Below are 24,946 nucleotides of genomic sequence, written 5' to 3' on the forward strand. Positions count from 1 at the left end.
AAAACCAGATGATCCTAAATGTGATTTAATTTTTTTTAAAGAATGTCATTAAAAATAACAACTTGGAAAAAAAGACATCTCGCAGGGCGAAGGGTGAGGCACAGTGGAGTGGAGACGGAAGGCGGGCTCCGGAATCCCGCACCTCGGACTGATCCCAGACGTGACCGTGGGCACCTCTCTAAGCTCTGTCCAGGTGCCGGCTTGGTAAAATGGGACCATTTCTGGGCCGCCTCCCAGCGGCGGCTGGGAGGAACAAGAGAGGCCGGATCGAGTGGGCGCGCACCAAGGCAACCCCAGCGGCCAGGGGCCCTACTGTGCGCCACGCGGCTGGCGCCCCGCGCCGCGCGCTCCCCGCCCCCGCGCCGCGCCCGCCCCCGCGCCGCGCCGCGCCCGCCCCCGGCCCGGCTCGGCCTCGGGCAGGCGGGGCCGACCGCACTCGGAGCGGTAACCCGCGCCCGCGTCTGAGTCGCCGCCTGGGGCGCTCGGGTCGGCCGCCGGGACGCCGGAGCCGGGCGCTGCCGCCGCCGCAGGTCAGTATTGGGGCGCGGGGCGGTGCTGGGGGCCTGGAGGGCGGGGAAGCGGCGAGGGGTCGGGGTCCGAGGAGGGCCGTGGCTGCGGCGTCGAGGTCGGAGGGGACCGCGGCGGACAGGTCCCGGCTGAGGGTCGCGGACGCGCTGAGGTGTCCCGGCACAGAGCGAGCCGGCCGGGCGGTGGAGGGCATGGGCTGCACGCGAGACGCGCCACAGGGAGCGGCGGCCGCGCACCGGGACACGCCGGGCGTGCGTCCGACGCTCCCGGGACAGGCTCCTTCGAGGGAGCGCCTGGTCGGGGTCTGAAAGAACCGGGGACCTCCGAGTCCCCGGCGAGGGTGCGCAGGCGTTCGGGAGGCGCTCGAGGGGAACTTTAGGACCGAAACACGGGCTCCGGTGCCTCTCCGTCCCGCCGCCGCGGAGTCTCGTGCTCGGTCTCTAGAGCCCTGGCGGCGGTCTCTGTGAGGGTCGGGGTGACAGATAAGCGAGGGGCACCCTCGAGGTCACCTAGCCCCAGTGCCCTTGAGCGCTGAGCTGGCCGTCAGCCTAGTGGAGAGGCTGGGATGTGGGCCGGATTCCCCGGGGTTGTACGGGATGGAGAAGGCGTGCGTCCTCCGCCCCACCCCCGGTGTTTGGAAAGGTGGCATCGCCGGGCTGGGGGTTCCCACACGTGCGGCGCCTCACTGCCGGCTCCGTGTACTCTCCCGGAGGTAGCGAGAGGCAGGTAGCTTAAACAGAAAGCACAGGTCCCTGAATGCAGGGGGTGGGAAGTGGGTGTGTGGTTGTGGTACTGTCTGCCTCGGTATTTGGGGGAGGAGCCTAAGGTAAGGAGGCAGAAACTGGGAGTAACCTATTCGCTGCTTTTATATAAGGTCAGTTGTTAGGTAAGGTAGGGGCCTTTACCTCTGCTGGTTTTCAGAAGGCTGCATTTCTAAATTCTTCTTGTTAGCTTCCGTTGCTTAGGTGAGTCGCCTCACTCTGATTGCGTTTTGTTGAAATGTGTTGGTGTGTCCAAAATTTGCGAGATGATGATGACGACGATTGATTGTAGTATATCGTTAGTATTTGGCCGTGCTCTTGTTTGAGCCTAAGAATCGAAATCTCTTGGGTCTAAGGATAATTCACCATTGTCTTGGGAAAAGTAGTGTCAATTTTAGGAGAAATAAAGTAAAAAAAAAATAGTGATCTGTCAGGAAGAAGTTAAAGTTTGTTTGTTTTTCCTTTTCAAGTTTGGGGGATGAAATGTAAAATTAATTTTGTTTATATTATCATCTGAAAACAAAACCAGGAAAGATGCTGAACTGAGTTGCAGGAACCCTACTGCTGGAGAAGCTCCTCATTTTGAAGTACATTATTTTAATGTCCGCTGTTTTTTTTTTTTTTTTTTAAATCATTCATGAAATAGATTTTAACCAGAGATGTTGAGAGAATAGTGAAATAACTTACTCTTTAAAAGTACCCAGGCACATCTTTTCCACAAATCTCAGGTGTGCTCTGGCAGTCTCCCATCAATAGCTGAGAGATCGATCACTGACTGAAAGTAGAACCAAACTGATGGTGTTAGATGATTTAGGAAACCCTTCTGGAATGGAGACTGACATAGACATTACCTGGGGCTTCTCTTTTAAAGAAGTTCTTTGCACTCTTATGAATGTTTTATGGGAGACACACATGTTACCAGTTAGTATTCTGAGGGATGTTTCAACTCTTTTTTTTTTTTTTTTTGAGGGATGTTTCAAGAGAACCTGTTCAAGTTTTAACATAATTTTTTGTGTTGTCTATTTTCACTCAGATTCACAGATTCATTCTGCAGTTAATATAGTGCCATAGTATTCTTTAGTAATTAAAATTTAAAACTAATGTCGTGTTAGCCAAAAAAATGAAGTTTGTTACTAAATCATCTATTTTTGCCTTACTGAGTACTTCACATAATTTTTCTCCTTTATTTATATTATATGATATGTGATACTTCACTTGCTAGTGATTATATCTTTAAATATCTTAGAATCAACTAGTGACCATCTCACCCTTTTATAATTCACTGGGACGGGAAAAAAAAGTGGTTATTTCATTTTTAAATAAAAATTCTTTTTCACATTGAATAGTTTCTAGTCTTTATAAAAACTATAATAGCATGGCATTGTTGTCGTATAAAGATTTGAAGAACTCTGGGCTAAGACTTTTGGGCATTGTTTTTTCATTCTTTTACATTTAAAAGAATGTAATTTTTAAAAAAGTAAAACTCAAGTGTCCGCCAGCATCATATTCTTTATTACACTTAAAATATTTTGAAAATATTTTTGTGATTGGTTGTTTTTAATGATTAAATACAGTTTTCTTTAAAGGGATAAATTTCCTTAGTATTTGCTTCTCTGTGTATTTCAGAATTATGTTTAAACAATATGTCATAATTTTTAAAAATCACTATTAATTTCCAAATCCCCTGAAATTTAAAATTTATACAAGAGACAAAGTCTGACTTTAGGAATATGAATTAGAAATGCATTACTGATCACGGCTAATTGCTTTTCATAAGTTAGAGGACTATAAACAAATACGCATGTGAAAGCTGTGTGTCAGCCGCTGCTGTGAAAACATACACCAGTATTGATATATTTCATTTAGTTTTCAGATTGTGAAGTGGTTAATAACAAGAGACTTTCATGAAACATGGAAAAAGTGTTAAATTAATACTTTACAAATGTTTTCCTATACTTTTACTTCTTTCACAGGATGTATGTATGTATCTATATGCTAACGGATAACACAGAAGATGTCATCCTTCTAATTTGTGGGTGACCTGATGAATTCATTTTCACTTGAACTTGGGAATATATGTCCTAAGGTGTAGCAAAATGTGCTAGAAGATATTTTTGATCTCACAGGTTTCCACTAAATAAATACCAGTTGTAGAGGATTTTTTAAAAATCACCAATCAAGAAAACTTGATTTAAGTCGCAAGTCTATAAATGTAAACATATGCTCCCCACCTTAAAACAAACTGAACTTCTAAGTTGCTTTTCTTATTTTTCCTAGCAGATCCCAACATTAGGGTAGTTGAGGCCTAAAAACAACAAAAAGGGCAGCGGTTTAAAGTGCTTATGAAGGTCCTTTGAAACTGATATAATTTAATTCCACCAAAGTACCGTAAGATCTGTGAGTAGCCATCTTGCAAGTGTAGACAGCTCCTACATATCATACTGGTTAGTTTCATAACATTCTAGATAAAAATTTTAAATTGACGATTATTTGAAATCTTCCTGGAGTTTCTTATTTACTATTTGTATTTTATCACAATACAGAGGTATATTTTGAAAAGTTATATGGCATATGTTTTAGAGCTTATTTAATAAAAGTGTCACATTTTAATTTTTATTTACCTAAAATACTTACATTGGTTGTTAGAAGGAAATTGATTCAAATACAATAGGCCATATTTTGGATATAACTTTTGTAGATGTTAAGCCAAAAACTGTCACCAATAGTAGTATATAGTATACAGTATATACATGAATTATTTGGTTTTTTTGAAGTTTATATAAGAAATATTTTTCTTCAACAATCAATACATATTAACATTTTAATACTGAATATTTAATTCAGAATATAAATGTTTACATTTCTCACAGTTTAGTTATTACAGTGGGGTGAGTCACTTGTACTTTTTCTCCCCTCCCATTGCTAAGCAGGCCCGACCCTGCTTAGTTTCCAAGATCAGATGAGCTCCCACGCAGTTAGGGTGGTAATGGTCATCTACTTTCTGACTGTCCATGTCCTCATCTGTGAAATGGGAAAAGTATTGCAATTACTGTTCTATGCTTTTTTTTTTTGGTATGATTTTAAGACTTTATCAGCAAAACTGTGTATCTTAAAAGATAAGACCTTGCCCTGAATTTAACTGAGTAGATATTTTAAAGAGAACCTTCATGGGTATTCATGTCAACTCTTCTACAAATGCTGATGGTTCACTTTGGCACAAATTTTGAGATCATTGTTATGAATGAACTGAAGAGGGGCTCCTGGGTGGTTTAGTCAGTTGAACAACTGACTCTTGATCTCAGCTCAGGTCTTTATCTTAGGGTTGTGAGTTCAAGCCTATTGGGCTCCACACTGGGCGTGGAGCATACTTAAAAAAAAAAAAATCCACAATAATAAAGAATGAGCTAAAGATAATGTTTGCTGGGTGGTGATCTATCTATTAAATGTTTCTGGAAGTATTTCATATTCAATTTAAAATTGTATTTCCTATTTCCTGGTGATTTTGGATAAAAAATTGGATGACTATTTTTTGTTGTCGTTGTTGTTTTACTGTTATTATCTTTGTGAGTCCTTTGTAGACACAGTGTGAATCCTCTTTTGTCAACATTGTGTGTCTATTGCGGTCTAGGTGTAGATTGTACTTTTATTTGATAAAGTTTTGTTCTTTATGTATTTTTATGGCGCACGCTGTGGGTACTTAATGTATGTTACCCAGGAGCAGGTTTGTTTTATCATGAGGCCTATGAACCTTCGGATCAAATGACAATTCAGTATCTCAGACTAAAAGACTAAACAGTGACCTGGGGGTGCCTGGGTGGCTCAGTGGGTTAAAACTTCTGCCTTCAGCTCAGGTCATGATCCCGGGGTCCTGGGATCGAGCCCCGCATCAGGCTCTCTGCTCCGCAGGGAGCCTGCTTCCTCCTCTCTCTGCCTGCCTCTGCTTACTTGTGATCTCTCTGTCAAATAAATAAAATCTTTAAAAATAAATAAATAAATAAACAGTGACCTGTACTTGTAAAAACTGGGTCTTTTCCTAACAAGCTATAACCAAAAATAGGCTTATAGAAGCTTGAAACTGAGGATGCCTCTTAATAGCCCCCCCCCCCGTTTACTAGTAGGGCATAATTGGACAAGCATATAATTAATCATGCATCAATCCAAATAATCATTTTAAATTCTACTTACAAATTATTAATTAATGCATTTTATTGTGAAGCGTCTCCTCTACAAGAAAGTAAGGGACTGGGATCCAGGTCTGAACGCCATTCTGTTCCTGGAATGTGGAGCTGCAGAGCCCATGTAGGGACATGACTAAAGGGTTGAGGAGACAGCGGGCAAAGAAAGGTTTAGGCCAGTGCCTATAGGTGAGTGTTCCCTTTTCCATGGGTTCCCCTTTGGGGTGGGGAGTAGGGAGCAATATTAGCGTCTGCTGTTGTCATAGTAGCTGTGCTTTCTCAGTCATGGCTGTAGCTTCAGCTCTTCCAGGGACCAGGCCGTTCTCAATTTGAAAATCTTTTTTGTGACCGTGTGTACTGAATCCCTTCTCCCCCCTGTGATTTCTCAGATATGAAGGAATGAAATGATGTCATCAGTTCATGCAACAAGAATCAATGAAAATTGAGACTTAAAACTTCATGATCGGGATTTAAACTGGATCATATATTGTTTTAGTTCAATTTGATTCAGTATCTGTTTAGGAAACATTTTTATTCCACTTCATGGCTTTTAGAAAATAAATTCATTGCTAGTTTAACTGATTCACTATTTTGAGGAAACACTCTAACTTGTAGACTCATCTAAGAGAGAGAGTTAACAATGTGGATAAGACTTACTGAGACAGGGGTGCATGGATGGTTCAGTTGTTAGGTGTCTGCCTTTGGCTCAGGTCATGATCTCAGGATCCTGGGATTAAGCCTGGAATTGGGCTCCCTGCTCAATGGGGCGCTCCCTCTCCCACTCCCTCTCCCGCTGCCACTCACAAGCTCCCCCTGCTTGTACAGGCTGCCCCCACTGTCTCAAATAAATAAAATCTTTAAAAAAAAAAAAAAAAAGGCTTACGGAGACAAATTTTCTGACCTTCTGGAAAGAGTTCATATTAGCATAAACCTGGGGTGTGAATTCCTTCACCGTTTACCACAGATAAGGAGAAGGGAGATATGAGGGAGGTAGAAAAACAGGGAAATACCCTGAGTAGGAGTATAAGAGATCTGTGTTGGTCAACTCCCACAATCATCAGATTGTAGTTACTGTGCGTAGACCTCAAATATAAGGTTGGTTTCTAAGAATTTACTCTGTTCCTCAATGACTTCATAGAGTTTTAAAATAGCTTTAAATTCTGAAGTTGCCACCTAGCACTGTTATTCTCTCTGGCTGTAAAAGTTGCCTCAGGGGAGAATCTGGGAAAGTGAATGGAAAAAGGATATTCGTACCCTGTATGTTTAAGGAATAAATTTTCCTTTATAGGGAAGGCAGTAGGGAAACATACCTGTCAGGCTGCCTGAGTACAATGATAAAGTGCTGGAAAGAACCCCTTAATTCTGACCCCACCCCACTGGCTGTCATTCCCCCTCTAAAATTATATTTGTCATTTGAAAGTTTGAAGTCCACTTTCAAAATGCCAATATTCCTAGCAGAGTTAGTTCTTTAAATCACTGTCACCAAAAAATGGAGACGTTAGTTCCTAGTTTCCCTGCTACCTGAAAACAAGGCCTTTAGAGAATAGACAACACATGTGGGAGTTTAAAAAGAAGTGATCTGGACAAGGAAAAATAAAATAAAAATGATTCATGTTTCAGTTTCCCCATAAACCAGCTTCTATGAAACCAAATAAGAAAATAACCATTGGAACTAGCAGTGGTAGGAAAGGATAGATTCCCCCATACATGCCTTTGTTTTTCTCTTAAAGATCAATACAAGTCTTCCTTGAACCATTTTTTTCCCTCAAAGAAAACAAATTGTTATTCCCCAGCATCAACATTCCTAGGAAATGTTCTCAAAATTAAGGTTATGAGTTAGTAGTTGGCAATCAAATATCTGAATATAACTTCTTATGTCTTTTTATTTTCTCTGTGATGCTAGACAAATGATCTAGTGTCTCCACGAGTTCTTCCAGACGTTTAAAGTAGCGTCCTAGTATATTGAAATGAGGGGAACATTTCAATCACATCAGAAAAATGTATACTGAAGTATAAATAATGCTTAATGCTTTTGCAGATCCATTGATCATAAAACTTAACACGTGCTTTATCTTTTTTAAATTTTTTGCTCAAAAATTGTTATGGCAAGCCAACACATCTCTGATAGTAGTAGAAGATTACTAACTATGACAAAATCAAGTTCATTAATTCTTTGAGTCAGCTGCTAGGTAGTGTTTAACAGTTAGGATTGGGTTACCCTCATGCCCATGACTGAGCACATTGCTTTCTTGTTCACTTTTTCCACAGTGTTGAAGAAGTCAGAATCTAAAGCAGAGAATCTTGGAGTCCTACCTTACTAAACTTTGTTCTTTTCTATCAGTTGGTAATTATTGGTGTAAACAAACAAGTTTTTGATTGCATGTGGAAAAGTGCTTAAATTTTTTCCCCTTGCTTTATGTAGTGGATAGAGTTTATGAAAGAGAGCAACCATGAATGGGGTATATATAAATGAAGAAAATACTTTAACAAATTAATTGCATATGCCAAAATCCAGAAGAGTGAAGAAAATACCCAGGCATTTGCCAATGTAGGATTACTACATGTTTTCTTAAAGTATTTGGAACTAATTAGAAACATCCTAGCTTTATTTAAAGATAATATAAAATATTTTTAAACTTTCCTTTTAATGAGGTCCAAATTCGTTGGTGTTTAGGACTAGAGCAGAACAATGTCTACAAAAATATAGATTATTAGTTTCTTGAAGCAGGTACTAATCGAGTTTCATTTATCTTCCTGTCTCCAGCATCTAGCACAATATTTAGTACACATTCAGCAAATGTTTTAAAAAGGATAAAGAAATCATTGGTGCCTGGGTGGCTCAGTTGGTAAAGCATCTGCCTTTGGCTCGGGTCATGATCCAGGGTCCTGGGATCAAGTCCCGCATCGGACTCCCTGTTCTGCGGGGGAGCCTGCTTCTCCGTCTGCCTCTGCCTCTCTGTCTCTCATGAATAAATAGAATGTTTTTGTTTTTGTTTTTGTTTTTAAAAGGGTGAAGAAATCATCTAAGGCGGTGGTTCTCAAGTGTGGTCCTTGGACCAGCAGCATCAGCATTATCTGGGAACTTGGTAGAAATGTAAATTCTCAGGCCACACCCAGACCTACTGAGTCAGAAACTCTGGGGATGTGTTTTCACAGGCTCTCCAGGGGATTCTGATGGATACTATTTTGGAACCCCCTTGTTCTTGCATCCCATATAATGGCCTGGCCCTGTTGATCAGTGCACTTAGTTTGGATTATTTTTAGTAGGCTTTACCCTTGCCTATAGTTAAGTTCTTTGCTGTAGTCTCCCTTTGATAGACTCTTTGGGGATCATCCCATAAAATTAACCTCTTTGGCTTGGCATTGTATTACTTAAAGAAGGTCAGTGTTGTCAGTAAGCTTGTGTCACGAGAAGCTAGCCAGCTCACTTGTAGTCTGAGCATCACTGGTTCTTCTTACCTTAGAATGGTTGCTATGAATCCTGAGCCTCCAGGATCAAAGACAAAACTTTGGGACTGGATTTTATAAGATCACCAAGGATGAGTCACCCCTAGAGGATCCATGTTAAACAGACTTACAAGATATGGGTATAAGCTCCAATTCTGGTTTAGTAAAAGTAGAAAATCCATATTTCCTTGTGATTATTAGTGATGGTTTTTTTTTAAATTCTAAAATTCTTTAGTTCTGGAATTAAAGAAACTTGTACTCCTGTATTTCTGATGTCACTGTGATTGAATTCAGGGTGCTTAAAAAGCAGTTGGGTAGTATATCACACACTGAGATGTTATACCTCTACTTCCGGAACATTTCCCGAAGATGTGGAGGATATAGGGAAAGCAGTATACCCAAAGACTTTCATAAGAGCAATGTTATAGGAACCAATATTTAGAAGTAACTTAAATATTCAATAACAAGAGAATAGTTAAGTAAATTATGGTATGATTACTAGGTGGAATATGATATCATCATTAGTGACAATTTAGAAATGGTAATAAATCTGAAAAATATTAACTAAAGTAGCATAAAAGTGTATATGCGCTATTGATTGCAATCTTATATAAATATATGTATATAAAAAAATCTGGAAGGGAAGGAATATCTAAAACTTACGACAGTTATATTAAGTAGTGAGATCATGGAGGGCTTTTAAAAATTTTTATATTTTTCTCTCTTTCTCAAAGTTCAGCCAGTAATATAAAATTATTTCTGAAACTAAGAACATATGTTTATAGCTTTTCTGTTTTTTAGTATGTCTTTAATTCTGATTAGTAAAAATCAAGACAAAGAGTTGATTAAACATCGAGAATCCTCTACCTATATCCTGAAAGCCATTGACAATAACGTAAGGTACCACATGAATTCTTTTTGGTTATACCCAATTTTATTTCATACTTAATTTTATTTCACATATTGGACTTCTCTGTACTCTTTGTTTGACTAACTAACCTCTATCGGGGAGGAGAAAAATATCCCATCTCTGTTACAGTCTCTTAATTTTCTCATTCATACATCAGATTTGATTTTGTTTATTTCTTTGGGCCTACACTCGCTATTTGATCTTTAGCGTACACTGACAACACAGAATTTTTAAAAAGTAGTTTCTGGAATTATTTTGATTTAAAGCCACCCTTTTAAAATTTTTTTCTTAAAAAATATGTATGTCTATTTTTTTTTTATAAAAATAAATGATTCCATGGTAGGGTAGTTATTGATAGCAAGGGAATTCAGGTTTCTAAAACTCTAGTCAGGCTTCTGAGTGAACACTGTAAAAGGCATATTTTTAATATATAACATATTTAATATACTATGTAAATATACATACACAGAGAAAGACTTTATTTATATACACATATGTGCGCGCACACACACATAAACGGAGCAGTAACCTTTGAATTAATTAATTTTTCCTTTTTTCTGTTGCATTGTTCTAGAAATCCCAAAGGGAAAATTAAGTGGTTTTGCCTTTGACCCAGGTCACAGGTTACATTTTTCTTGTCAATTTCTTTGGAACTTCTTTTGAGAAGTTTATATCAGCTTGATGTCTTCAGAATAACCATTATCTGAATGAAGACAGAGTTTTAAAAACTTCTAAAAATTTTTTGTCAGGGATATTGAATTTTTCTCTCTTCTTTCTGCCTCCTCCATTTCTGCTGATTTAGTCCTTAATTTGTTCAGCAAATATCTATTGAGCTCCTCCTTTGTGCCAAGACTATTTTAGAGAAGAAGGAAAAAGCAATCAACAAATTCCATCTCCCCTGGAGTTTACAATTATTGCTAACTAGATTTAACAAGAAGAGTAGTGGGAGAGGTGATATCTAAGAGAAGCCCACAGTTTTGGCCTTTCCCCTGTGACAAGACAGCATTGCTGGACCAACACAGAGTCGGTGGCTATCTTTGAATTGGTTGTGAATGGAGGAGAACCTGCATCCTTTTTCCTGGATCCCTTATTACTATATTATTTTAAGTTATATGTATGCATTGTGTGTTATGTATAATGAGACACATTACTTTGTGTCTCTCTCAGTAACAAATTTACTAACAAAGGAGGTAGAGTACATCTTTTGTTAATAAGGTATTACTGTTATTGAAAATCCAAAGGACAAAGTGATTATTTACTTTGCAGAAGGATTATTTATTTTATGTTCTCACAGTGACTATATGTAAAGGTGAGCTATGCAAGTGAATTTGGAACCCCGTTTCCAAAATATTATTTATACTTAATAGAAATATAAAACAAAGTTCATTGGGACTATCTGGTTAAAATTAAAAACAAAAACAAACCAACAACACTCTTTTTCCCCCTGGGAAATAAAGTTAGCTACTTTTCTTTAAAAGCCTGTGAAGAACTTTTACATATTTAGAATATAATATTTGAGTAAAAAGGAGATCCAGATATTATTTCAAATGTGCCTCCTTTGGTCAAATTACTTAATACAGCTATTTCCAAATTCCATATTCACATACAAATTGTCTCCCATTTTAGTTCTGATGTTACAGTGACAGAAAATATTTTATTGACCACTTAAAAATAAGTTCTGAACCACATGACAGTTTGGGGAATCATGGGACGAATACACTTTGAAGGAATTTATGTGAAGTACAGTTAATCCATTCATATGTAGACTGACATGGCAAAGTAGAGTAGGGTTTACTTCAGATATAACCAAAATTCTCCAGTTTTGCAGATTTTACTATAGTTTATTCAATTTCACAAACTCCACAGACATTTAATGAATGACTGCTTGCTTTTCAATACTAGATATTCTTACATAGGAAGGAAAATCTACCGACTTGGAAACATGGCCAGAGGGTCAGACTAATGCTTCTCAGTCTTGAGAGTACACCACGCTGGGTCTCTGTAAACCAGCATCTAGCACTAGGGAGGCAAATTACCACAGCTCAGTAAAAGCTGAGAAAATACCTAAGCAGGTTAACACAGCATATTGGTTTGGTGTGCGTCTTTAAGCCATGCACATGATTCATTCTGTGTAATTCACTATGTCTGCTGGAACAATCTAGGATCCTGACAAAGCACCATACAGACACACAATTAATTTGTCTTTATTATGCACATGAAGTTTTTAAAGGTGAGGTTGATTTCTGTTGTCATACAACACATGTGTAAAATATTTATACTGGCCACTAGCTTTCGAATTCAGAAAATGCAAACTAATTTTAATCTCAGCTGAAGTAAAACGATTAGAAGGCAGATCTACCCTGAAATGTGATTTAATGTGTTCCATATTCTGGATTACACATTTTATTTGCTGATTCTTTGCTGTCATGTCTTATAATTTTTCTGCACAACTTCTGTGTACCAAGCAAAATTGTTAATTCAGAGGACAGAAATGATGTTGTAGTTCTTATTCCTCTTACATACGTATGTACTACATACTTTTCCTAATTCATGGTCTATAGTGTAGGGAACTGGATATATTATCAGTGCTTTATAAATACTTCTAAACTTAATTTCCCTAATTCATAGCCTGTAGCATGGGGGGCTGGGTGCATCCAAAGTACTTTATAAATAATTTTAAACTTGATTTGATTCTGAGGACAAGTTTATGCTTTTTTAGGGTCACTTGTTTGGGATTCTCAGTGCTGCTATTCTCTACATATTAAAGGAATTCCCTCAGTTACTCTCTAAAATGTTAATTTGTGGGGCGCCTGGACACCTGGGTAGCTCAGTGGGTTAAAGCCTCTGCTTCAGCTCAGGTCATGATCCCAGGGTCCTGGGATCAAGCCCCACATCGCATCGGGCTCTCTGCTCCTCAGGGAGCCTGCTTCCTCCTCTCTCTCTGCCTGTCAAATAAATGATCTCTGTTTGTCAAATAAATAAATAAAATCTTAAAAAAAAAAAAAGAAAAGAAAGTCTTGAAAAGATAAAATAAAATGTTAATTTGTATTTTATTTAACATTTTTAATGATACATAATAATTTGAAATTAATGCCAGAAGATATTTCCATTTTACTATTCTAAAGCAGGCAAAATGCGATATGAAAAGGGGGAAAAAATGTTAATTATAGACTTCAGCATTCTATGTTGGATCTTTTAGTTGTTCTGGTCAGAAAAACAGGTTTTAAATGGCCTAAGGGCCAGAGCACTGTTTTACATTCCTGTTTGGAGGCTTCCAACGGCAACTGTAAGATTCTATTTAGTACTACAACTGGAGAAAAGCTCATAATAATGTACAATAGAAAATGTCATTTAGACTTATTACTCAGGCATAAAATAAACAGGTTCCTTTCCAGATATTTCATGAAGTATTAGATTAAGCACCATCAAGTTTTGGCCTATTAATTTGTTTATAATATGCAAAATAATTTAATCACTCTATTTCCTATATGAATCACAAGTACTATCGTCATCATTATTTAACAGTTAATCTCCTTTCACAAGGCAGATAGGGGTTTATGAGCAACTTTAAATAAAAATGCCAAAGAAACTGATTTACATATAAAAGAAAAGCAAATAGAGGAACCTTTTCTTACATGGCTTTGTGGCATCTCTGCCCACCCCCTCTTCTCCACAGTCCCTCATCTGTGGCAGTAGAAGGAAGATAGGAGTCTCATAGCCAAAGATCAATGCAGGGAATTTGTACCCTATCCAGCTTTGGGCAGCCTGCCATTGTCCTTCTGCAACCACACCTATTCACCTCCCACTAGGGCAAAGAAGGGCCCGACAGACACGATACCAGAGAGAAGCAAAATGGTAGGGAGGGTAGAGCTTGATAAAATGAAAGATGAAGAAGTGAAATGGGTTTGAAGCTTTCTCTCATTAACGATCCAGACTTCAGTTTCCTCATTTTGTTACTCATTTCTATGTGGCTGGACACAGTGGATTGCACACATGTTCAACTATGTTCTAGGCAAAAAGGGAGACAGGAAGAAGGAGATTATAATCTACATGAATCAAAATGGGGTAAAACTCAAACATAGAATTTATATGGTTAAGAGCTAGAAAATAAAACAAGTAAGACAGAAAACAAATGCAACAAAAATTCACAGAATGGTGGATCAGTGTGGCCTGGACAGTATACCCTGAAAAAACCATGTAGAGAAGGGAAGGTTTAAACTAGACTGGAGAAGTTAGGAGATTGAAAGTGTAACCTCATGGTGGGGAATAAACCTAAAAAATATGCAGAAAAAGAAACAAAGAAGGGAACTAAAGTAGGATTCCTTTAATATGAAATATCCAGAATAGGCAAATCCATAGAGAAAGAAAGCAGATTAGTGGTTGCCAGGGCCTGGGGGGAAGGGGGAAAGGGGAGGGACTGCTTAATGGGTACAGGATTTCCTTTTGAGGTGATTAAAATGTTTTGGAACTAGATAGAGGTGCTGGTTGCACAGCTTGAAGAATGTGCTTAATACCACTGAGTTGTGCACTTTAAAATAGTTAATTTTGTGTTCTGTGAATTTTGCCCCATAAAACAACAACAACAACAAAACAAAAAGTTTAGGGTTTGAGGCAGCCTAAAAGGAGGGGGAAGGAATTTCCAGTGTAAGAAAACAAAGTCTGGAATAGTGCGTAAGCATGGATTGAGGGAAACTGCCGAGATCGATGCATTTGAAGTGAATGTAGCACGTGTATGTGAGTAGGAGAAATATGGCTGGAGACAGAGATTTTAGGTCAGATGAGAAAGGGTCTGGAATGCAGGCAAAGGAGTGTGGGTTTTATCTTATAAGGAGTGGTGAGATTCCAGGTCTTGAGAAAAAGAGTGAGATGATTTAATCAGGAGATTAATTTGGCAGTAGTGTGCAGGGAAAACAGGAGGCTATCGCAACATCTGGACATAAAATGAGGAGGGCCTGTAGGAACAAAGAGGTAGGGAAAATGAGACCGATCTGCTAATAAACCCTCTGTTTCTGGCTTGGTACAAGGTAAGTGCAAATTGGAGGATACACATTAAAAATTTTATATTGTCATAACATGCAAGCCCATCATTTTGCATTCTACTGAAGTAGCCACAATGGATTGAAAATTCCTTCACCTCCGAGTTACAGCACCACCTCCCTAAAGAACAAATGGACTGGACTTTGTGACTGAGTCCTATGGGGCAGTCCTCAGCAACGGACTCATTTTTATGGCATGTTTACTATGTGTCACACACTGTGCTAGCCACTGGGACTGTTGCAGTAAGCAAGACAGACAGGTCCCTTCCCTTATGGAGCTTCCTGCATCATAGACAGCTCTTTGTCACAGGATTGCTAGAAATTAAAGGGAGGCATGCTTCCACTCAGCGTGAGGGAAGGATTCCAGTTGCTGCAGTTGGGAAGGCTGCCTTGTGAAGAAGCAGATACTTTGTCAGTAGAGACATTCATGTGGAATTTGAATGGCCATCAGTCAAGGAGTCTTGTCTGATAGGACAAATGAACTAGACGTTTTATAGGAGATAACGTAGCAATTCCCTCGTCTGTAATATTAACTTCATAGATTTATTTCTTTTGCTATTGACCATATTGGAAAACCAGTGTCTGCTAAGTGTCTGGACATTTTCGTCAAGACCCGTAATTACATTTCCCTAAATTTGAATGCGCGTTCAATTTTAAGCATATCCGTACGGTTGGTTCCATAGTTCTTTTTTTTTTTTTTAAGATTTTATTTTTATTTATTTGACAGAGAGAGACACAGCGAGAGAGGGAACACAACAAGTAGGGGGAGTGGGAGAGGGAGAAGCAGGCAGGCTTCCCGATGAGCAGGGAAGCTGCAGGACTCCATCCCAGAACCCTGGGATCATGACCTGAGCTGAAAGCAGAAACTTAACGACTGAGCCACCCAGGTACCCCCCCCCCCGTCATAGTTCTTTTTAAAGAAAATACAGTTCTGATGGGTTCTCAGCCATCATTTAATTCCACCTTTAATATTTGTGGTAAGTTCCTCTTCCAAGTGATGTTTTTTTACAAGTAATGCAATATCTACAGAAGTGAGTTATCTAAATCACAGTCACACTGCTAATCTTAAAATCATTTGTTCTTCCTCCTGTGATGTATGGCTGTGGTTGAACAAGACCAGCCCTGACTACCCATTTTGGTAATGTCTTCAGTATTCCATTTTGCCATGGGTGAAAGTTCAAATAACTTTTATTATTCAATGTTTTTACTTAGTTATTATAGTCTTCCAACTGTTATTGTTAATATTTAGCAGCTGGAATTTTCACAGATTAATTGCACTTTGGAGGATCCAGAGGACTGACTCCCACGGGAGTGATATTCTAACTGGATTTGGGGGAAAATTCTGGAGTGCTTTTAAATAAAGGACATTATGGTCATAAGGATTTTTTTAGTGGTTATGGTATTAGATGAAGAAAAAGTTTAGCTGCAGAAGAAGAAAAATCATTTTTCTTCAAGTCTATTAGAATATTTTGTTAATCCTGATATGAGGAAGTGGTGATGGAACATGGGGGCTTAAGTGGGTAGAAGACGAATCAATGAAACAAGATGGGATTGGGAGGGAGACAAACCATAAGTGACTCTTTTTTTTTTTTTTTTAAAGATTTTATTTATTTATTTGACAGAGATCACAAGCAGGCAGAGAGGCAGGCAGAGAGAGAGGGGAGGAAGCAGGCTCTCTGCAGAGCAGAGAGCCCGATGCGGGGCTCGATCCCAGGACCCTGGGATCATGACCTGAGCGGAAGGCAGAGGCTTTAACCCACTGAGCCACCCAGGCGCCCCCCATAAGTGACTCTTAATCTTACAAAACAAACTGAGGGTTGCTGGGGGGAGAGGGGTTGGGAGAAGGGGGGGTGGGGTTATGGACATTGGGGAGGGTATGTGCTTTGGTGAGTGCTGTGAAGTGTGTAAACCTGGCGATTCACAGACCTGTATCCCTGGGGATAAAAATACATGTTTATATATAAAAATTAATTAATTAATTAATTAATTTTAAAAAAACAATATTTTGTTAAAATAGCACATTTTCACTAAAATATGTATAAAAATTTAAATTGTGTCTAGAACAGTATCTAATATGTTGTGGGTACTCAGTACATATTTGTTGAGAATTGTTCATTGAATGTGGAGTTATGGTGGACAAAGCACTTTGAGTAGAAAAATTATATGAGCATAGGCACCAAAGTAGGGAAAATATGAGTTTAGATAAAAACAGAGATAGTCTCCTGAAGGTAGAATTTGTATATAATTACCCATGTGAAAACTTTGGTGGTTTCTTAATTTCCGTACAGTATATAAAATACCAATGATGATGACTTCTGATGCTTATATCTGAAATGAATAGCTGAACTTAAATGTAAAAAGTTATTACCCATGACTAATCTGGATTTTCGAGGTCTCCTGGCTGTACCCTCAGTTCCTGCTCTAGCTCTTCTTCTAACTTCCTCTTTCCCATTGCCCCTCTCCTCCTCACCTCCCTCATTTTTGGTGTTTCTTACATTCTGTCTCTTTTTTTCTTCTTTTTTTTTCTGTCTCTGTTTCTCTCCCTCAGTGGCTGTTTTCCGTTTTTCTTTCTGTTTCCCAGTTCCTAGTATCTCTCTCTTTGGTTGGGTCTCTAATATGGAAATTAAATGTATTTTTATCTACTAGTCAAATGATGAAGTAGGGATGTCCTCTGAATTTAAAATGAACAAAATGTTCATGTTTATGAACATGTTTATGTTGCTCTTTCTGAGGTGAAATGAAATTGGTTATCACTTATACATGGACTCCAATGGATTTTATAAAAGATTTTTGAATCACTAATCTTCACACTGGGAGAAGGGGTTCAATGGACCTTGATTTGTAAATCTAGTAAAACATAGTAGCTTGTTGAGATAACTCCTATTTGTCTCTAACAACCTTAGTTTCATCTCTTTTTTCCAAATGGTGGGTATACCAGATATATCACATGATCCTTCAGGATCTAGTTTTTTTCTTTAATTATTTTTATTAACATATAATGTATTATTAGCCCCAGGGGTACAGGTCTGTTAATATTCAGGCTTATACACTTCCCAGCACTTACCATAGCGCATACCCTCCCCAATGTCCATAACCCAACCTCCTTCTCCCTACCTCCCAACCCCCCAGCAACATTCAGTTTGTTTCATGAGATTAAGAGTCTCTTATGGTTGATCCCATTCTGTTTCATTTTTCCTCTTCCTGCCCTCCCACAACCCCCTGCCCTGCCTCTCAGATTCCTCATATCAGAGAGATCATATGATGATTGTCTTTCTCTGATTGACTTATTTCACTCAGCATAATACTCTCTAGTTCATCCACATTTATTATGTCTTCATATATGCCATTACACAAGAGCTGGAACTTTTGTCTGTTTTGTTCATTCTTTATGCTCGGTGCCCAGAACACTGCTAACAAGTATCAGATGCTCAATGAATGATTGTCGTTTTTTTATTTCAAATCTACTGTCTCATTCTACTTCTAGTCCTAAATAGCTATCATGACTTTTTGGAGTAATATTGCCACTAGGATAATTTAGTTTATATTTGATTTATAAATGTAACCATATGATTTCATGTTTAGAGAATGCTTTCTCTCTTTTCAGTCTACCCTTTACTCCATAGCTTAAATCTTTCGCCAAAATGTCATTTAACTATCCTTCTAAAGGACTGTTCTTTAATTATCTCAAGCACCAAAAAAGTAATCTAGCTATTGATAGTAATATTTAATATTTGTTGAGTACTTATCAGGCTCTATTTTAAGCATCGCGTACATTATTTCATTTTATTCTTCAAACAACCATAGAAAGTACACACTATTATCTCTCTTTTGCAGATGAAGAAATAAGCACAGAGAGGCAAAAATAACCTTCCAGGTGATGAAATGAGGATTTGAACTCAGGCAGTTTGAATACAGGCACCCGGTCTTATACTCTTTAACAAAAGCCTAATTTTGTAGTGTTTAACTTGGCAGAGAAAGAGATGTCTACACTCTACCAACACCGCTACCTCCATTCCACACGTAACAGATCTACAGAAGTATAACCATATTCAGGTGTAACTATGGATTAGATCTAAACTTTAAGTTGTTCAGGTCCACTGCATCAGTTTATGTGTTTTGTAAGTGCTAAGAAACTGGAAGTACTTATTCTTGTTACCTGTGACGAGGTAAATCATGTCACCAAATCTTTAAATTATATTCAGTAATTCCACCATCACTTAAAACCACCACTGTTAAGAGATTGTTCAGTTCCATTTTTCTCTCCCTCTTAGATTCCTCTTAATCAAAATCAAGCCTCTTTTTTTTTCTTTTCTTTCTTTCTTTCTTTCTTTTTTTTTTTTTTTTTTTTTTTGGTCATCCCAGGATAGAGAGGTAAGTTCAATAGCAAATTTTGTATGGCTAGTGTAAAAATCTAGGGAAGGATAGAATTGGCTCTTCTTGAGTCTGGCCACTGATGGAATCCATCAGCTGTTTAGGGGGGAGGATGGTGAGAAATTTAGTTTGATGGGATTAAAAATTAGTCATTTGAGTGTGTTCATATACTTTCACTTTCCCCCAATCCACCAAAGAGAATCTTCTTTTGATAATACAACACCCTCTTCCCTTACCCTTAGAAAAGTTGATCTTACAAGGTCATTGCCTATTTTTTGTGAGGAAGTGCTAGAGAATATAAGTAGAAAGGGACTGAATGGGAAAACCTGGAGGACATGATAAAGTGCTGAACAGGGGAGGAAGAGGGAAAGATAATAAATTTACTGGGCTGGGAATAGAGAAAACGTTTAGTGAGGTGTTTGGGTGGGGAGACATTTTGGAGAGTGTGGTAAATGAAAAAAATTGAAGGATGTAGGGAAAAGGGATATGAGAAGGTTGCTTGTTATTATGAACTGAATGTTCTATAACATGTTTTGAGGGATCTGAGTGGAGAATAGAATTCCTTTTAATCTTGCAAGGAATGAGGAGCAGCCCAATTATGTGTTGAGTTGTGTTTCTTTCCTTCCTTAGTGGGGGAAGATAGGTAGTAGGCTTGGGTGGTTTTGAGCTTGAGGTTCCCAAAGAACCTCAGGTAGGGGTGTCCGAAAAAAAATTGGAAATGCAGAATTAGAACACTTGCAAGAATAGTTGTAGTTGCCGATAAAAATTTGTGAGTTATAAACAAGCAGATTTTATGGGTAAGAGTGAACAGGGAAAAAATTTTCAGGACACATAAGTTAGAAAAGCTCAGAAAGAAGAGGTACCAAGAAGAGGCGCTGAAATCATAGTCATGTGACAGGATAAGAGCTAGGAGAAACTGGTCTTCAGGCAAATAAAGAAGGAGACCATTTCAGTGGTAAAGGATGGACAAAATACCAAACACTGCAGAAGACCAATGTGCCGAAGCCAGCTCAGACCGGCTTGTGAAAGTGAGCTGTTAAAATTTTCAGGGTTTCTGAGAGCCCATTATTATCCACAGCCATTATTTAAAATACAATGGTTAAAAATAAATAAATAAATAAATAAAATAAAAAATAAAGTAAAATACAATGGTATATACTTGCAATTAAACAAGTTATGTTTTAAAAAAAAAAAAAACAAAAGCAATAAACACACCTCGGACATCACTTCCTAATTGTTTTACATTGTTGTGTTCCTGTCGATTGTGTCTGAGTGGTAGAAATGCAATGTGGCCTGAGCCCCTGCTCCAGCGCTGCCCACCCCAGCGCTCTGTGATGTTATGTCAATAGCCTCTGCTCAATCCTGGGGGGAGTATTGACACCACAGAAACTGGCAAACACTGCAAATCGGGGCATTTTCACCTGTAAGGAGAACCACTTGTTAAATATTTATCAGCACAGCTTTGGATAAATAGAGTGAAAATCAAGAAAAGTCTAAAGAATTTAGCAAGAAGGAAACAGTGTATGAATTTTGCCTTAGTGTCAGTAGAAAGGTGGGCAAAAACCACAGTAAAGTGGGTTGAGGAGTAAAATAATAGGAAGTGAAGACACATTTTCAAATTGAGTTAAGGCAGATTTTTTTTTTATTACTTACCCTACAGTACATCATTAGGTTTTGATGTAGTGTTCCACAATTCATTGTTTGCGTATAACACCCAGTGTTATTGTTGATTTTTGTTTTAGGTGTTGGGCCCACAGAGTATATACAATGCTTTTGTACCTTCTTAATCTCCAAAAAAGGAATAATGTGAGCAAATTTGCTTTATGGTGGAAACCTCTCTGATAGAAAGTCTTAAGGAACTAGTTATCTACAAAACACATTTTGGGAAACGCTGCTGTAGTATTTAGCAAATGAGATGATATTGGTTATAAGTTTGAGTGAGATAAATATTTCTGTTATTAAAGTTTCTTAGTATTCTAAAGGAACAATGTCAAGAATGGCTGTTGCATTTTGTTGAGTCTTTTTTTGCGTTGAGATAATCATCTACTTTCTTTTAAAACTTGACCTAGTGCTCTGACGCGTTATTTAATAAATGTTCTGGAGGTAAATCTTTGCCTGAAGTAAATCCAACCTGATTGTGGTGGTTTGTTCTTTTAGTATATGATTGAATTTGTTCATTAGCATTTTATTTATAGCTTTAAATCAATATTACTAAGTAGAACTGGTATTTATCTCTTCATTTTCTGTTAGGTTTTAACATCAATATCATGCTACTTTTGAAAAAATTGGTCACTGTATTTTTTTCTATTCATAAATAATTTTGTAACAAGAAAATTATCTCTTCCTTGAAAATTAGAAAAAAAAAATCTAGAAAATTATCTAGGCCCAGAGCTTTTGGGGAAGTAATTCTTTGATAAGTTTTCAGTGGCTTTCATTGCTAATTATTTTTCTATTTCTTAAGGCAACTTTTGCCACTTCTACCATTTCAGACAAATTAGTTTGAGTAAATTGCCCCTTGGTCTGCATTACTATCTACTTACATCTGAGAGACGATTTTTAGCAGAACATAAAAAGTTGGATGAGTAGGTATGAACGGCCCCTGTCTCATGTGGGTTGTGTTGAAATGTCAGGGGTTCAGATTTGAAAGAAGCCAATTGGTGAATGGGAATGAGTAGAAGGATTCATAATCTAATTAATAAAACCAAGCTGTGTTTAACTGACCGGATGGAGAATGTGAAAGAAAACTTGGTATACATTACCCCCAGAACCGCTCTTGTTTCTTCTCTACAGTAGCTAATGTTTGGAAACGGCTCCTTCTGTGTGTGGTACAGTGCAATTCTAAGTGGGTACAGAAAGGAGATTACTGATCTTAGTTATAGGAAGGGTTTGGGGAAAGATTATAGAATCCCGTCTGTCTCTGAAAGCTGCAGGAGCCAGCCCAGTTTTCTGTTCGATCTAACTCTTAGGACCATGAGCTAAGAATACTTATCTTTACCTTTTTCTTGTTTTTAATGAACGCATATGTATTTCAAAGGGAAATTGGGACCAGTGTCAAGGAAAGCTAGTATGATTTGCTCTTAACTTGGAGTCAGCATTCTTTAATTTTTTTCAGATAGAGATTTTGTTCCCGTTTTTCTTTATTAATATTCTTTCCTTTTTCCTCCCATATACTTAAGCCCTTTTTAGTTTAATTGAATGTAAAAAAAACAAAAACAAAAACAAAAACCTCAAAGTGATAATCCATTAGAGATAAAAATTGTCCCTCATGTGTTATACATATTATATGCAATGAATAGTTTTGGTGTGGATATTCCTTTCATTTTTGACTAACAAATGAGAGAGCATTTATGTAAATTGGTCTGATACAGGTTGGTAATCAGTCAGAAAACAAAACGTACCAGTCTAAAATACTGACGGGTCAGAGTTTTCTGTAGAAGAATATGTCCCATTCTGAAAACAAATAATTACTTTATTATTAGTGTTGAGTCTGTGTTAAGAGAAGTACTAAATAGTGCTAGAGAAACAACAACAAAAAAATTCATTGGCTATAGTTTATATTCTTTCATGTTAGAAATAACAAAATGGGAAAACATTTTATACTCATAATCCACTACTTTGATGTTACATATCAGGTAATAGGATAGTTTTTGCAAGTTTCAAGTTTGCAAAGCTATAAAATTAAAAAAAGTTGGAATTTTGTGTAGGTTAGATTGTGTAGTTCATTGGGTCTGGAAGTTCGGGCTATTAAGGCCCCTATGATAAAGCTTTTGGCACTAGATGCTGTTTTGTCTTTATGGAATGTACAGCTATTCTCAGATCGCTGAGACCTTCGTAAGAGCCAAGGATATGAATCCTGAGACCTTTGGCACATTTTCTTGAATTCTTTGCTCTCTGGGTCTTCCTCTTAAAAATCTCCACATGGAATATGCTACGTCTCCTGTCCCTAAATGGTTGTGATACATGACTATACTTTCACTGTAGGCTTAATAGCCATGTGCCATCTAGAATGAGGTTCTGTATTTTAATAATAGCATATTTGCTATGTATAACTTTTAGCAAACACCTGTCTTTTGAGATTATTAATCTTTTTAAGATCTAGTTTTTTTGAAGTCTGTCCAGTAATGTAGGTGTCATTATTAATTTGATGTAAAAGATGGATGAGATAAAGAACCTTAACTCATGATCAGTGACAGAGTAGGAAAGTAGGTAAAGTAAATCTAATACATGTCTCTTTAAGAAGATTCTCCAGCCCTGTGTGATTTACAGTTGGTAGTCTGTTGGTTACTTCTAGAGAATATTAAAATCAAAGAAAACAAACATTCCAAATGAAATCTAACAGAAAAAATAAATTTATTTTTTCCTTACATTTTGGCAGCCTAGTTGTCTAAGACTTTTGAGTATGTGTATATCAAATGTTTTGTGGTTTTTTTTTTAATTGTTCAGATTTGAAAGACGCCAACTCTAAGCCAGTATATAAGAACTCTTGTTCTCAAACAAGAGTCGCCCTTTCACGGTAGGTAAATGCAGAATTTATTTTACTAAATTGGTATTTTAAAGCATGTTTTAAAAGAACATGCAAATTCTTCATAGTATTTTGTTGTAAAATTTCTTAGAGAGCTTATTTTGGCTATCAGAATACTTTCTGCTTTGTAATTTACCAGTCAGTTGAAGGAGAACATAATAATGTATTTGTGTAAGACAAAACAAAGATAAGAGAGTGACCTAGAAGTTAAAAAATAACTTAGATCCTTAGAATTAAGTCTCAAGTACAAGTATATTATTTTAGTTTCCTGTGATACTTACAATTAAATTGAAATAAAAATAAAAATACCTTGCCTGGTTCCCTCTAAGACATGCAACCATGATCCTTGCTCACAAAGGAGAAACTAGTTTCAATATCTAATACTAATACACATATTTTTTTTATTTGGGGAGTTAAAATATGATACTACAGTTATTTATTTTATTGCTCACATTTTTCCAGCTCCCAGTGGCCAAAGCTGAAAGATTTTGAGCAATAATATAAATGGCTATAGTACTGGATTATAACTCCCCAAATAAAATAGATATACATTATTCCACACTGATATAGATAAGTGACTGAATCAATAAATAAATGTGAAGTTAAATATATACAGGTTTTGTATATTAATTATACCTCAGTAAAGCTGTTAAAAAAGAAAAAGACTGAGGAACTACCCTAGATTTGGAGGAGAATAAGAAGACATGGCAGCTAAACACAATGTGGGATCCCAGAACTGAGAAAGGGCATTAGTGGAAAAACTGATGAAGTCCAAAGAAAGTAGTTTATAGTATTCTTCCAATGTTAATTTATTAGTTTTGATCATTGTACTGTGGTTGTAATAGGTCTACAGCCAGAGAAGCCAAGTGAGGGGTACATGGGAGTGTTCTGTCTTTGCAACTTTTCTGTAACCCTCAAATTATTTTGAAATGAAAAGTTCTTTAAAAGTCCCAGTGGAGTCCCTAAATAATCATTTTCATTGATTTATAGGGCGACTTTCTGTTTGTCTGCACATCTTAAAACAGAGAGAAGCAGGGGCATTCTTTTCATCAAGGGTACTCTTTGAGTTGTGTTTCTTAATCCTAGCCATATACACTGCAGTCCCTACCTCCACAAGTTCGGCCTTCACTTAATATTTCAGAGAGTTACTTCCAGTCCCCTAGAAGACCTGTGTGTGGGAAATGCCATGAGGCTCT

The 24,946-nt window shown here is 37.7% G+C and overlaps 1 protein-coding gene across 3 annotated transcripts in view; it reads left to right on the forward strand.

Annotated features, from left to right (window-relative positions):
- The first annotated feature begins 403 nt into the window (after positions 1-403).
- Positions 404-24,946, forward strand: part of PPARG (peroxisome proliferator activated receptor gamma) — a 132,469-nt gene continuing 107,926 nt past the window's right edge. The window contains exon 1 of one of the 3 annotated variants that reach the window (XM_045063327.1): positions 404-530. The gene's annotated coding sequence lies outside the window, so the exon portion shown is untranslated. Of the gene's footprint in view, positions 531-1,410; positions 1,494-23,607; positions 23,742-24,946 lie in introns of those variants that run through there. The other 2 variants (XM_004738549.3, XM_045063328.1) reach the window with 2 other exon arrangements.

The sequence above is a fragment of the Mustela putorius genome, unplaced genomic scaffold, assembly GCF_011764305.1.
Source record: "Mustela putorius furo isolate JIRA1106 unplaced genomic scaffold, ASM1176430v1.1 tig00003850_pilon_pilon_pilon, whole genome shotgun sequence".
In the NCBI taxonomy this organism is placed as follows: domain Eukaryota; kingdom Metazoa; phylum Chordata; class Mammalia; order Carnivora; family Mustelidae; genus Mustela; species Mustela putorius.